This window comes from Pseudorasbora parva, chromosome 12, assembly GCF_024679245.1.
Source record: "Pseudorasbora parva isolate DD20220531a chromosome 12, ASM2467924v1, whole genome shotgun sequence".
Taxonomy (NCBI): Eukaryota; Metazoa; Chordata; class Actinopteri; order Cypriniformes; family Gobionidae; genus Pseudorasbora; species Pseudorasbora parva.
In genome coordinates this window covers 20,548,553-20,558,968 of record NC_090183.1, presented here as the reverse complement: position 1 = coordinate 20,558,968, position 10,416 = coordinate 20,548,553, and the positions used below count along the sequence as shown (strand labels likewise).

Here is a 10,416-nt window from a genome sequence, read left to right as displayed (position 1 = left end):
GGTCTGTCTCCGTTTTTCAAGGCTATAAAAATATGATGAGTTTTTTCCCTCTGTTCAATCCATTTGGCTTTTGATCTTAAAAAGGTGCCTTTTGCCTTCTCCAAGTATATATCATCTAATAAAGTGTGTGTAACTCTTGTATCTCTTCTACTGTTATGTTAGTTTTATCACACAATAGACTTATCTTTTATCTTATAACTATTTCCTTTTGTTTTCGTTTACGGTTGTCGGCTATTTTCTTTCCAGTTTCAATTTCTTGTTGCTTAACTCAAATTTAAACCATTCCCATTTACTTTTATCTGACATATCCATATCATTAGTTTTAAGACATATTATTCTAATCTGGTTACAGAATTCTTCATTCAGCAACAAAGTATTGTTAAATTTCCAAATATTGTTTGATTTATGTTTTTGTTTGACTATTGAGAGTGACAAGTAAATAAGACAATGGTCCATGAGAGGAGATGATTGAATATCACATTTTGGAGTAAGATTAGTAATATTTGGAGATGCAAGCCAATAATCTAACCTTGAGCATATGTTAACATCTGCTGGGCTGATCCATGTAAACTGTATTGTGTTAGGATTTGTCACTCTCCAATACTCTACCAAGTCACTAGATAAACAAAAATGATTTAGTGTATCATTATACTCCGGTTGTGATACTTAAGGAGGTTTTCTATCAAGCCAGGAATTAGGTGCTATGTTAAAATCACCTGTTATTATACCCGTATACATTAATCAAAATAATTTTAAAATCAAATACTGCCACCACCACCATTAAACAGTGACCTGCTACATCACTTTTATAATCAATAATTTTCCCTGTAAACCTAAAAAATAAAATCATCACTCCTGCAGAATGAGAGGATCCATGTGAATACAAAATATTGTCTCCGCATTGTTGCTTCCAGAATTTTTCATTGTCCTTGTTAGAATGTGTCTCTTGTAATAAATTAAGATTAGCTTTGACTTCCTTACAATATAAAAAAATGGCCTTGCGCTTAATGTTATTCTTTAAACCTCGAACATTTAAAGAACTAATATAAATAGACGCTCTTAAGTGCTCTTAAGACATGTGGTTTAAGGCAGGAATGAACAATCTTTCATATTACAATTTCAACTTTGACATTAACAATAACAGTCCCCTTAATCAAACTTTCTGAATCAAGGTAATGACACTCTTCTTAACCTGAGAAATGTGCATCCACTCTTTTTCCGTCTATAATAGCATACCCTTCCTTCAAGTAAGCTTTCTTCCCAGTACGTCTGGCCTCCTATACCGTTGGATACAACTTTCCCCGAGCTTCGCGATCTTCTTTTGACTAGTCCTGTCTAAAAAGTAAACATGCAGCTTCTTGCAGACTCTGGCCTCCCTCGATCTCCTCCAAATCTCGTCCCTCGTCGTCTGCATGCCGAACTGCATGATGATCGGTCGTGGTCTCACACTGTAAAATGCAACTGATGATCTTACTAATAATATTAAGTGAATATAACTTATTTTGAGTAAGTTTGTTGATCTTACTAAGGTTAACAGAGTAATGACAACTTTTTAGCACAGCAAGTTATTAAACTCAAAAGGTTCGATTAAACTCTAATTAACATAGTAAGTATATTGAACTTTTTCGAGTGGCTATGCACAGTTCTGTCCATAGGTGGAGTCGTTTCGCACCGTAATAACTTATTCTGATGGAAGAAGCACATGGAAAGGTGAGTCAGCGCTCGTTTGGCATGTTTTGTAATTGCTTATTTGCTTAATATACATTAATCAATAGTGTAATAAGCAGATTAAATGAGGTAGTGTTACACAGCTAAATTGGTTGTGATGTTAGTTTAATCAAACTTTTGGATTGTGTTGGATTGTGCTAATTGAAATGAACAGTCTAGCCATTGCTATTCACTAATTTTTTGGTGCCTGTTTTCAATCAAGGAATGGTTTTATATTTTATTATTTATTTTTATTGTGTACAATGTTGACTGAGGAAAACTGATTACTCCAATTTAGAGATTTATATTACAGTGTTTAGGTCTGTTTTACAGGCAACGTTATAATGTAAATATATTCATTGTAGAATAGGCCAACTTGAGATATTTTTTTAATGTTTAAACATGTTTAATAAGTATAAACATTACACAGTGACTTGCAAATAAATATATAAGGATTTTGTATGTTAATATTATTGTCTTCTTTTGCAGAGAATGTTTTGTGAAATGAGACATGCAATGGAAATGTAAGTATTGTTTTTTTCCTGTGAAAAATGAGCTCCTTTATTGAAGCATTATTGCTTAAAGCTTTAATTTTTCTTAGTTTTTTTATCAAAGAAACTACCACATTCAAGGTTCAGTATAGACAATGTTAAAATAGTCCATGAGACTGCAGTGGTTCAACCTTAATGTTATTAAGTGATGAGAACACTTTTGTGCAGAAAAACAAAACAAAAATATACTTTGTTCAACAAATTTGTCTCTCCCGTCTTTTAATCAATTCACACTAGTGGTGTTTTAGAGGTAAAAAATTATATAAATACTGTTGTGTTTCTCACACAAACTGATCGTTTTGTGTCTTAGGACATCAATGTGTCGTCATGAGCCGCAGAGTTCCCATTCACTCCCATTATTTGACTGACAGATGGCAGCGGTTGGAGTTAAAAATCTTAATTTGTGTTCTACTGAAGAAACAAAGTCACCTACATCTTGGATGCCCTGGGGGGAAGCAGATAAACATCAAATCTTCATTTTTGGGTGAACTATCCCTTTAAGTAATATATTAACAAATTAAATATTTCATTCTGTTACAACATTTCTTTTTTGAGCAAGGTCATCACTGAATTTTTTAAATAGATTTATTCAGGCTAATTTGATATCTTCCCCCCACATAGAGCGCTGACATCACTGCTAAGCGGACAACAGTTCTTTGTGACCTCTCTCTACTTCTTGGAGAAGAAACCTCTGACTTTTTTAAAACAATGTTGGCAAGTACCTTTCTTACTTTTCATTCTAAACTATAATCAACCCCACACATACATCACATATTGGCATTCAATTATTCTTCATTTAACTCTCATCTTGAAGCAGACATGCAAATGCTGCATTTGAGTTTTCCATTTTGTTGTATGTTCTGCCCTAATTGTACTATTCATTGTTTTTTCTAATTTTCATACAATACTTATATGTATTGTTTAATTTTGTAGGACTGTGATAGTGACATACCCCAAACTTCCATCGGGATTCTGAGCGTGATGACAGAAGACAGCCAGGGTTCACCTCAAGTACTGTGTTTGAAGGCTTCACACACAGCAATCATCCTAGAAGGAGCCATTGTGATGGATGATCTTGAAAACCTTCCCAATGCCATGTGCCTACTTTTTGGGCTAACATATGCGCTGAACTTGGAGTACCTTTCGCAGCTTTAGAACACCTCTGATTTTATTCAAAGAGTGTTTCTTTCTCTTGGACACAAATCCCTTTAACCAAAACTACAGTCACTTAAAAACATGCTGCTTCTGTAAGTGAAGGCTGTTTGAAGTTGTCTTAAAAGTTTAATTCACCCAAAATGTAAAATCTGTCATTAATTTGTTCACCCACATATCATTCCAAACCCACAACACTTTTTTTAGTCTTTGAAACACAAATACAAATATTTTTAATTAACCATTAGAAGTTTCTTGCCCTCCATTGAAAGTCTAGGTAACCAAAACTTTAAGAAGACAAAACAATGTAATTATGTGTTTTAAAACAAATCCTCTTTATCTGCTCAATTCAAATTGATTTATTTTTATGGTGCGTAAATTATATATTTTTCTGGATCTTTTAAGTTTTGGTTACCTGGATTTTCATTAAAGGGACAGAAACTAAATAAAAACATTCATTTGTGTTTCAAGGTCTAACAAAAGTGTAATGGGTCTGGAACTTGTGGGTGTTGGGTAAATTGTGACATAATTTACAGTTCTGAGTGTTAAAATTAGGTCTTGCATTAAACTAAAGTTGTTCATTTTAAAATGTCAGCTGTTCAGTCTCAGGCAAAAGATTGTCAAAACAGTCACGATTCCAAATTCAGTTAATTTTTTTTTGTTGCAGTTTTTTTTAGTATTAACAAGAATAACAATGTGTTTTTTGTGCCTTAACTTGTTAATGTTACAAGATTTTTTTTTTATTTATTTATTTTTAGAATTTGTGTCTCATAATGACATTGTGTTTTTTACACTGTAGTACCTGTTCAGTCTCAGGGAAAAGATTGTCAAAAAAGATTGTCACGATTCCAAATTCAGTAAAAAAAAAAAAAATGACTTGCACTTTGCACTTTTGTTTAGTATTAACAAGAATAACAGTGTTTTTTGTGCATTAACTTGTTAATGTTACAAGAATTTTTTTTTAGAATTTGTGTCTTATAATGGTGTTTTTTACACTGTAGTACCTTTAGACTATTGATAAGTAATAAATAAGTGTTGAATTGAGTTCAGTTGTTGCTTTTTGTCTTCACTTATTTTTTTAAGTTCAGCTTACTTGAGAATTTTAAGGCAATCGGTTTCCTGATATTTTCCTAGTAATGTGAGCACTAATAACAAGTTAACACAACTAAGAATTTTGAGTTAAGTATACTTCATTAAGAAGTTTTCTGTACAAATTTTGTTAAGTTTTGCCAACAAAAAAATAATACGCTACTTTACTTGAAAATTTTAAGGCAATCGGTTTCCTCACTTTTTCTAAGTAAAGTCAACTTGTTACATTTTACAGTGCATGTTGAAAGCGGGATCATCTTTCTTTCCCAGACTATGGACAGTATCAACCTTGTCTCGTAGTTTTTCCACTGACATCGGAATCACTCTTGTGAGAATACCGATCACCACTTCTCTAGTTTCCTCGTTTTCCTTCTCCGGTAGCCCGATCAATTTGAGATTCCATCGTCTTCCGTAACGCTCGATTTCCCGGCATCTTTCCTTCAACTCCTTGTTTTCTTTTGTCACCCTCTCCACTTGTGCTTTGAGTTGAATTATTTCATTTTTATTTTCTGTAACCTCTTTTTCATTTTTCTGTATGCGCCTATCAAAGCTTTCAAACTTTTTTTCGAACGCATCCAGTCTCTCCTCGAATCTTTATGACAGAGCTTGAATAGCATCATAAATGCTTTCCATGCTTACTTCTCTTGAATTATCTTTTTTCTTCAGTTTCTTTGGAAGTGGACTCTGTAACGGAGTGTGGTCGCTCAGAGTTTTTCCCGTCTGCATCTCTTCTTCAACACATTCGTCAAAACATGCCTCATGTATTCCGTCCATGCTGTAGTCATGTTCAATTATTCTAGCTTTGCCCTGAGTATTAGCCATTTTCTCCGAGTGTATTATTTTGTGCGCCTTTTCAAAGAAGTGTCACACAGTAGTATTTTCAGAGTGTTGACTACCTTACAATGACTTGAGGGGGGGACTGTTGTTCAAAAATAACTGTTTTAAATGTCAAAATCACTTTATCTGTCAGACCCTGCAACTTTTACATCTGCTCACTCCGCCATCTTCACTCCACCCCCCACCACAAGAATTTGAAAACCGAGAGAGACGGTATTAACATTAAAGTGTTAGTTCACCCTAAAGGATTCTGTAATATTTCAGTCCCCTAGATTTTTGAAAGTGGTGGTTCCCCAAAATGAAATGTTTAAAGCTTTTCACAATATGTTGGGATGTCCTTTATAATGAATACAAATAATTATTGCATTTAAATCATTTTTATCATTAAAAATATTCTTATTTCTGTCTTACAGCAATCATTTTGTCATGTCCCTGAGGTTCTTCGCTGAATTTGTACTTGGAAAGAATTAATAAAATGTGCACAGTGTCTATAATTTTTTGGCAATAATGCAAGTATTTATTTTTGTATTCTTTGCTTTTGAAAAAAAAGAAGAAAAAACAAGATGTTTGATTTAAAAAAAAAACTACTTATAAAGTTATGTCCCTCAGTCTGAACCATAGACAGTAAAAGAAATGGACAGAGCGTTCCCATTGACTTCAACGGTGGAAAAATGAGGCCAATCAGAGGCACTCACTTCCTGATGGCTGAGCAAACTATTCACGTTGTTTAAATATTTTCTCCCGTTGCTTTTGGCTCACTATCGGCTTCTCCCCATTCTTCTCCCTTGACTTTATCAGACTTTATGTTTCCACATCCTATGTTTATCATTCCAGGTAATTTCTCAACTGTGCGACAGAGTCGCGTTGGTTATGACGCAATCGTTAGCCTATTTTTACAAAAACAGCTTCTACGGGGCAAAGGTGTAAGATACAAGGTAATGGAGCCTTTTATGCATTGTTTTGTTTCTTTATAAATAAACAATGGACAAATGGAGTCTTTAAACGCCTCAGATGTAAAGTCATTCACTGTCAAAGTGACTCAAAAATGAATGGGAGTCAATTGGAAGCTAATAGCAGGTGATGGCTTGGTTAGCAATGGCCGCCCCTATGGGTGGAACGCTTTCCGAGTGCTAGATTACCCCCTTGGTCTGAATTTAACCCCGTTATGCCAACCAATCTCCAGCCATAATAATTTAGACTCCACCAATATGTGACATAATTTACAGGAATCTGCATCATTTAGCTCTCTTCAACAGCATGGTGCAGAAGAAGGTGAGTTATACCACACTTTTTATTCATTTTTGTAGGTGTATTATAGGAAGGGTACTTGTCAAGCTTAACAACTCAACCCCATCACATACAATTAAGATGGAAAATAATGACTTTTCAAAATTTGATTTTAATCTATAAAAATCTATGATATACTTATTTAATTAGCTGCCATTTGGCCCACTCTTCTACAACACATTAAGAGCAGTGGCCATTTTGAGCAAAAAAACTCAACCCCGTCACATATGTCATTATTTCGGGGTTGTAAACTTTGTGACAGGGTTGATTTATTCATTTAATTTATTCATGATTTAAATAAAATGTAAAAAAAATCTGAAAATATATTATTACCAAAATCCTATTTTTGTTATAGATCAAATATTTAATATAATGTTGCCTGTCTACTTAAACTTCAACAGGCATCCTAGTCAGAAATGGGACCCACATCAACAGCAGAGAGGCAAAGGCAGTTTCGTGCACGCAGAGAATAAATATGGATAAATATGGATTAGACCTGTTTTTTCTTTACATTTGTTCAGGTATTTTATGCAAATGTTCATAAAGTAACTATTTTAAAATGTTGGAATTGTTGAGTGCGTGCAAGAATCCTTTTTTATGTTGAGTTTTTGTGTTAACATGGCGTTTTCTTTTTTAATGACTGAATAATCACTGATTGTTACTTACACTCACCTAAAGGATTATTAGGAACACCTGTTCAATTTCTCATTAATGCAATTATCTAATCAACCAATCACATGGCAGTTGCTTCAATGCATTTAGGGGTGTGGTCCTGGTCAAGACAATCTCCTGAACTCCAAACTGAATGTCAGAATGGGAAAGAAAGGTGATTTAAGCAATTTTGAGTGTGGCATGGATGTTGGTGCCAGACGGGCCGGTCTAAGTATTTCATAATCTGCTCAGTTACTGGGATCATGCACAACCATTTCTAGGGTTTACAAAGAATGGTGTGAAAAGGGAAAAACATCCAGTATGCGGCAGTCATGTGGGCAAAAATGCCTTGTTGATGCTAGAGGTCAGAGGAGAATGGGCCGACTGATTCAAGCTGATAGAAGAGCAACTTTGACTGAAATAACCACTCATTACAACCGAGATATACAGCAAAGCATTTGTGAAGCCACAACACGCACAACCTTGAGGCGGATGGGCAACAACAGCAGAAGACCCCACCGAGTAGCACTCATCTCCATTACAAATAGGAAAAAGAGGCTACAATTTGCACAAGCTCACCAAAATTGAACAGTTGAACACTGGAAAAATGTTGCCTGGTCTGATGAGTCTCGATTTCTGTTGAGACATTCAGATCGTAGAGTCAGAATTTGGTGTAAACAGAATGAGAACATGGATCCATCATGCCTTGTTACCACTGTGCAGGCTAGTGGTGGTGGTGTAATGGTGTGGGGGATGTTTTCTTGGCAGACTTTAGGCCATTTAGTGCCAATTGGGCATTGTTTAAATGCCACAGCCTACCTAGCGTCCATTCCTTTACACTGTAAAAAATAAAAAGTTGAGTTAACTTAAAAAAATAAAGCAACCAGCTGCAAAGCATTTTTGAGTTTACTCAACTTCAGTGGTTGAAGCTTATGCCAAATCATCTTTGAAAGTTCACTAAACTTATTTGATTAAGTTAATTATACTTTACTCAGTAAGTTCATCTAACTACCAGTCCAACTCAAAGAAACAAGTAAGCACAACTACAGAGGTCTTGAAGTTCAGTAAACTCAAAAAAGCTTTGCAGCTGGTTGCTTTATTTTTTTTAAGTTAACTCAACTTTGTATTTTTTATAAGTTCATTCAACTTTCTCCAAATATCTAACCCAGATACTTGTATAGCCCTCACATTAAGAATCCAAATGCAGCAAGTACAAACCACACTGAAAATACAACACAATACAAAATACATTGCCATCATTACAGAAAATATTTATTGACAATTCTGCAAAACAGCATTTTCTGTCTCCAATAGGTACATTAGAAGGTGATGAACTTCTACTCCACTCTTCAATATTTATAAACAAAAAAAGATTATGCACTAAATTACAGTACAAATTGAAATAAATAAATGCTCAACCTTATGATTATCTATGAAGACTGCAGCATTTTTTTAGGACCAGACTTTTGCTGAGCACTGGGGGTCAAGAACATTAAACACTTTTGAAAAAAATATTTAGTAACAGCAAAGTTATTGCACATTACCTGGTCCAATCTGCTGTTAGTACTACAGAGAGGCACCTTATATTTGGGTTTGAGTGGATGGTGGCATCATTTTCAAAGATGGTTAAGATCCTCAGCTTCTCCCCTTATCCTGGCTCTTTGTCCCGCAATAGAAATAAGCATAAAATTAGGGATTTTCCAGTGGACCACAGTGTTCCTAAACATGTGCTCATGTAACTTTATTTGAAAAGTAAAGGTGGCCCTGATTATAAATGGTTAGTTCCCCCAAAAATGAAAATTAGACCATGATTTACTCACCCGTAAGCCATCCTAGGTTTATATGACATTCTTTGTGTCAGAGTTATATCAGAGTTATATATTAAAAAGCGCATTTTTACCTACCCATCCATCAGCTATTCTATCCATCATATAACTGCTCCACACACAAGTGCATGTCGACTTGCATACCGCTGAAAGCTAGATATTTTATTCTATAAAGTTTTAAATATGGATATTTTTCTTATTAGTTTATATGAACGATAGGGTAACACTTTATAATAACGTTCAGTTGTAAGTCATTTATAAGTGTTAATTATAGTTAATGATGAACTAATCATTTACAAAACATTCATAAATGATTATCAAGTGATATGCTAACATTTTATAAATGTTTAGTAAATTCTGTTACAAGTCATTTACAAGTGATTAGTAAATAATTAACTAATGATTTACGAAACATGACTACATGTTCATTAATGATTAATGAGTGATTTGTTAATTATTTTACATATATTTAGTAGATTAAGTTATAAGTAATTTAAAGTTTAATAGTTAATAATGAACTAATGATTTACAAAACATGACAATGCATTTCATAAATGTTATTAAATTGTTACTTTTTGTATATTTTGTAGATTCAGTTATACATTATTTAAAAGTTATTAGATAATGATAAACTAATCATTTACAAATCATGACTATACATTCATAAATTATTAAGTATAATATGCTAACAATTTGCAAATCTGTAAGTTATCTTTAAAAAATAGCATATCATAAAATAACCAAACAGATCCTTAGTAAATGGTTAAGTTACTAGTTAATATATTATTAATCACTGAAATGTCAGTGTACCATTATCTTAATAAACAATTGTTAATTGTGAACAAATGATGATCAAACCCTTAGTAGATAATGAATATATAATTTATTGATGCATCATTACATTTTTAAGCTGGTCTGTTAAAACCCACAAAATGCATTTATGCTAAAGCAAATTTTTTTAAAAGAATGATAAATTACTAGTTGTCAAATTAATAAACATTTTAGAATGACTTAAAGTCAGGGGATTGCAGTGCGTTAAGTTAAATCCTTTTACTCAGTGGTGCAGACTTGTGTTCTGTGATGGGTCTAACGTTAGTGATAATGTGAACTGGTTTACCCTCCAGAAGACAGCTGTCTATACCCTCACCAGTCAGCATTTACATTAAAGTACACACCTCAAAATGTTCATCACCTGTTAGGGATGATGTTGTAAACGCATGAATAAATAATTTACAAATCTTTATCACCCGTTACAAATGATCTGCACACGTATACAAGGCATTTACAATGCTTTTAGCGTCCCCTAATCTAAAGTG

At 33.7% G+C, this 10,416-nt stretch overlaps 1 long non-coding RNA gene across 1 annotated transcript; it reads left to right on the top strand.

The window, feature by feature from the left end:
* The first annotated feature begins 976 nt into the window (after positions 1–976).
* On the top strand, positions 977–4,435 carry LOC137094169 (uncharacterized). Its single transcript, XR_010908606.1, has 5 exons — positions 977–1,710; positions 2,197–2,231; positions 2,569–2,742; positions 2,880–2,972; positions 3,192–4,435. It is a non-coding gene; the product is annotated as an uncharacterized lncRNA (long non-coding RNA).
* Positions 4,436–10,416: the final 5,981 nt, after the last annotated feature.